This window comes from Lactuca saligna, chromosome 2 (assembly GCF_052625555.1).
Source record: "Lactuca saligna cultivar CGN05327 chromosome 2, ASM5262555v1, whole genome shotgun sequence".
NCBI classification, from domain to species: domain Eukaryota; kingdom Viridiplantae; phylum Streptophyta; class Magnoliopsida; order Asterales; family Asteraceae; genus Lactuca; species Lactuca saligna.
The window spans coordinates 43,341,764-43,347,815 of record NC_136418.1 but is presented as its reverse complement, the minus strand read 5'-3'; positions in this window follow the sequence as shown (position 1 = coordinate 43,347,815).

Genomic DNA, 6,052 nt, shown 5'->3' with positions numbered 1-6,052 from the left:
GGCAGATGCCCTAAGCCGTAAGTCAGTTGGACCTTCTGTTGAGGTGGTGTGTGTGAGGATATCCATGGATTCTTCACTTGTGGATTTGATTAGGGACGCTTAGACTGAGGGTCTTCGAGATGAGAATTGGAAGATTAAGAGGATCAACGGTGAGATCACCAGATTTGTGCCACATAGTCGTGGATTTTTGACCCGTTGTGGTTGGATGTATGTTCCTGTGTCTGGTGGGGTTAGAAAGATCATTTTGGAGGAGGCTCAAAAGTCTCATTTTTATATCTATACAAGGGCCACCAAGATGTATCAGGATCTAAGATTGATTTATTGTTGGTCGTGCATGAAGAGAGAGAGAGAGAGAGAGAGAGAGAGAGAGAGAGAGAAAGAGAGATCGCTTGGTAAGTTGAGAGGTGCTTAACATGCAGGATGGTCAAGGTCAAGAACCAAAGGTTGTATGGCAAGCTGCATCCCCTGTAGGTTCCTATGTGGAAATGGGAGCAAATTTCGATGGATTTTATCACCATGTTGCCAAGCACGGGGTTTTGATGCTATTTGGGTCATTGTGGATCGATTAAACAAGACTGTCTATTTTCTTGAAATTAGGGAAAGTTCGTAGGCCAAGAATTTGGCTGATGTGTATATTCGCGATATCGTTGCTCGCCATAGGGTTCTGATCTCTATTGATCAGACTGTGATGTTCGGTTCACCTCCCATTTCTGAAAGAAGTTCCATGAGGAACTGGGCATGAGACTGCATTTCAACACAACATATCATCTGCAGACCGACTCTAGAGTGAGCGGACCATTCAGACTCTTTAGGATATGTTGTGTAGTTGTGTTATTGATTTTGGTGGGAGATGTGACTCCTACATACCTCTTACAAAGTTCTCGTACAACAACAGTTTCCACACCAATATTGGTGCCCATCCTTTTGAGTTTCTTTATGGGCGGAGATGTTATACCCCAGTTTGTTGGGGCGAGGTTGGCCACAGGGTCATGGGTCGGACTAAGATTGTTCTGCAGACTATAGAGATGATCCAACAGATCATGCAACATTTGTAGGGCGTACGAGCTGGGTACGCCTCGCTTACTCAACAAATGGGCGCATGGGCTTGGTGTTCATAGATTTGTGCCATATTTTGGACTTTCAAGATTGGGCCTTGATGGGCCATTAGAATTTTGATTTGGGCTTTTGACCAGTATATTGGGCTTCCTTGGATTTAGGCCGTTGATGGGTTTTGGGCCCAATTTAGAAGATTAGGCCATATTGGGCTTTGGGTTGCCATTTATGAATTGGGCCTTTTGAGTAGGTGGGTTGGGTATTGGTTTTGGGCCAAGTAAAAAAAAAGGGTAAAATGGTCTTTTACCCTGGTTATGGGCTAAGTAGCTTAGATTCTTGGTTACGGTTTGAGATCCAATTATTAATTGGATATTATTTTGATGATGATAGCACGTGGATTTTCCGAACCAGCAAACCGAGATTCATTTGAGTGTTTAAGCAGCTAGAGGTGAGTTTCCTCACTGTGTTTAGCAGGTTTAAGGTACCAATGTCAGCCCATGGTTTATTATGTTTAGGGTGCTAGATGTCTGCGTGACTACTGCATATGTTAGTTGTTTATATGTTTACCGGGCGGAGCATGATGACCGTTCTGTATTCTATTTATCTTTGTGATTATTGTATGTTCTATGTGTTTATCTGTTTATATGTATACTGGGCAGGCCCTGACAGATCTATATACCTGTCGCGGATAAATGTTGGGCAAGGCCCGATGATGAGCGGGGCCTATTATATGTTTATTATGTATCGTATGTGGTATTTTGGGGAACTCACAAAGCTTTGTGCTTACGGCTTTTAGTTTATGTTTTTCAGGTACTTCTGGTTCGAATTGGAAGAGTCTAGGATGATTTCAGATGCACACACCATCTTGTTCTCCATTTTATGTTACTCTGATGTATTTTGATTTTGTTGATACACTTGTTCCACCATGATTTTTTATGATGATGTTTTGGATAATAGTTTTATTAATTTAAAAAGGAAAATTCTTAGTTTTAATTTTTGGGATGTTTCAATTTGGCTGAATAGGTGTTAAGTTCAGGTTCTAAGCATGTATTTTGTTATCTACTAATATTTTTAGTTACATATTAGTTAGGAGTAGAACCAATCTGTGACATTTAAAGTTCGTCCAATACCCCATGCAAATGTTTTACCTCTATCCACCCAACATATGTTAACTCAGATCGGACCGGGAATAGTTTTGTTATATGCGGCTTCATCGAAAGTCATGGGTTCCACTATATTTATTAACTTTATTGATCTTAGTTATAAATTGTGGAAAAATGGGCATTGAAAAGTATAAAAAGAAATGTGATAAGTTGAACAACACATAAAAGTTGCTGGAAAGTTTAATGTTATCAGTCAGTAAGAACTTGCAAATACGAAATCATGAAAAAGTGAAGAAATAAGGCTTTAGCAAAAAAGTTGAAATAAATCGCAGAGTCGAGAGTTTCTTCGATTTTTATGTACTTTGTTATTTTTATCTTTTTAATTGAGATTAGGAGGTTGGGAACTTAGCAAACATACTTTCAGGTTAAGGATTATTTAAAGGGTATATTCGACTGGATGTATAAATGAGTGTTGTTCAAACTGAGTGGTGGTCATTTATGAGGATTTTAAGTACTTAAAACTTGGAAAATAATCAGGGTTAGACACAAATATATGCATTGAAGCTAGACATAATTTATGAATTTGAATTTGGTTATTTTGTGTAATACTAATGAGAAATGTTTTGATGTGAAATCGCAACTATGACTTGAATTGAGTCTATTTTGCTATGGAAAATCAAAAGATAAGCGTAAGAAATTTTAATATTGTCATTTATATTCATATTTTAATGAAAATCGGTGTTAACTAGGTACAAAGGTTATTTTGCAAGTTTTTACCGAATTTTTTGGGTTTAACTATAAAAAATAAAAAACAAGGATGGCTTTGTGTTAATAGAGCTAAACTTCATGGACATTTTTGCATATTCCCTATTATAAATTCTTATAATTTATATACTGTTATAAAATATGATCAAATAACAAGATAAATTATAGAATAAAGAAAGACATGAGAGTAGAGAGAACTTTTATTCCAATACTTGTGAAGAAATTATCAAGTTTCTAATATATATGGCTCACTATTTATACTATCCAAATAAGAAGAAAGATGAGCTATAATATGAATGCACATTATGATGGTGTATTATTACATTCATAAAACACATTGAAATGGTTGTTACTAATGCTAAATAATGATGGAGAGTTATGGGAGAAATGGAGAATCCAATGGTCATTCACAAACTAATATTTCATAACACTCCCCCTTGAATGACGATTGTATCATGCCTCGTTAAAACCTTAATAGGTAAAACCTCATGGGAAAAACCATTTGTTAAGGAAAAAAGAGTACATGATTAATAATAGATATTTGGAACAATTGCCTCGTTAAAAACCTTGCTAAGAAAACCCAGTGGGAAAAACATAGCTAAGGAAAAGAGTACAATGTGTTTCCAACTCCCCCTGATCATCACATCACTTGATTTCCTTAAAGCGTCGCATTCCAATATTTTGTACCATGTTTTCAAATTTGGATGTAGGGAGCGCTTTAGTGAACAAATCTGCCAAGTTCTTACTTGATTGAATTTTTTGGATGTTGATGCCATGCTCTTTTTGAAGATCATGAGTCAAAAAAACTTTGGTGATATATGTTTGGTTCTATCTCCTTTGATAAACCCTTCCTTGAATTGGGCTATACAAGCCGCATTATCTTCATATAGTATGGTTGCAACGTCCCTCATGAATTGCTCCACAAGTGAATAAATAACCTCGAAGATATCGAAGAATGTGTTTGACTCCACTCTAATGTCTTCTTGTTGGGCAAGAAATATATCTTGCTAATAAGTTTACAGCAAAAGATATATCAGGTCTCGTATTATTAGCAAGATACATTAGTGCACCAATAACATTAAGATATGGTACTTCAGGACCAAGAAGTTTTTCATTTTTTTCACAAGGCCGAAACTGGTCCTTTTTGGCATCTAAATTCCTTACTACCATCGGGGTACTCAATGGATGCGAGTTATCCATATAAAACATTTTAAGCACCTTTTCTAGATAACTAGATTGATGTACAAAAACTCCATTTTTTGGTGTGCTCAATTTGAAGACCCAAACAAAATTTCGTTTTACCAAGATCTTTCATTTCAAAATTTGCTTTCAATCAAGAAGTGGCATTTTCCAATTCTCCAGGAGTTCCAATTATGTTCAAATCATCTACGTAAACAACATTTATCACAAATTCTGATCCGGATCTTTTTATGAATACACATGGGCTTAATGGATCATTTTTATAGCCCGCTTTTAAAAGAAATGTACTTAAACAATTGAACCACATACGAGCAGATTGTTTCAATCCATACAAAGATTTATTTAATTTTACCGAATATACTTCACGAGAATTAGGAGTTTGTGCTTCTGGCACCTTACGCATCTCCAATTTTTCATGTGTTGCCAGACTTATTAGATAACAGAATGTAATTGCATCAATCACAAGATAGTATGTTTCTTCATAATCAATTTCGGGCCTTTGGGTAAAACCTTGTGCAACAAGTCTTTCTTTATATCTCACAACTTCATTCTTCTCGTTTCTTTTTTGCACAAATACCCATTTGTGGCCCACTGGTCTTACTTCGTTTGGTGTATGGACTACAGGTCCAAAAACTTTTCATTGAGTAATAGAATTAATCTCTTTATTTATTTCATCTTTCCATTTTGGCCAATATTTTCTATTCATACATTACTCGATAGATTTAGGTTCAAGATCCTCATTTTCTTTATAATCGCGCGCGGAACATGATATGAAAAATTATCGTCGACATCTATCTTATTTCGGTTCCATCTTATTCTTGTGATGACATAATTTATTGAGATCTCTTCATTTTCGTAATTTTCAGGTACCCGGTTTCTTTTGTTATGTCATTGGGCTCTTCTGGAGCTTCATTAATCTTTTCAAAAGATTATGTTTTCTCTTTTGAACCATCAGTTATATTTGCTCCCTTTCGTTTTCGAGGATTTTTATCTTTGGAACCGGTTAGTCTTCCACGCTTCAGGCGTGCCTTTGATTCATTTGTAGTTGTATTTTTTTCCTTCTGGGATATCAATTCTAACTTGAGTAAGTATAGCTGGTACATGAAACTTTGTTACCCACTTAGGGTCAGTAAATGCTTCTGGCAATTGATTAGCTACATTTTGTAAATGAATTATCTTTTTTATTTCAAGTTCACATTGACTTGAACGAGGAACTAAAACTGAAAGTGACAATTCCTTTCAAGAGATTTTATTTTCCAGCTTCTTTATTTCTCCCCCTAATGTTGGAAAATATGATTCATCAAAATAATAATCATCAAATATAGCTTTAAATAAATCTCCACTTGATGATTTTAAATATTTTACTATAGATGGAGATTCATATCCAACATAAATTCTCATTCTTCTTGAGGACCCATTTTTGTGAAGTGGGGTGGAGAAATGGGTACATAAATTATACATCCAAACATCCTTGGATGGTAAATAATTGGTTACTGACTGCAAACCAGTTGAATAGGGGAGAACTCATGATAACTAGTTGTCATTATGCATATAAGTGATGTTGCATGTAAAATTGCATGTCCCCATGTCGATGTAGGAAGTTTAGAATGCATTAATAATGGTCTTGCAATTAATTGAAGGCGTTTGATTAACGACTTAGCTAAACCATTTTGTGTATAAACATATGCAACATGATGTTCAATAGTTGTCCTAATCGACATGGAATAATCATTAAAAGCTTATGATGTAAATTCTCCAACATTGTCAAGTCAAATTTCCATAATTGGGTAATCGAGAAAATGTGCCCTTAGGCGGATTATTTGTGCTAATAATATTGCGAAAGCGAGATTATGGCTAGATAACAAGCACACATGTGACCATATAGTTGACGCATCAATTAAGAGCATAAAATATCTAAATGGTCCACATGA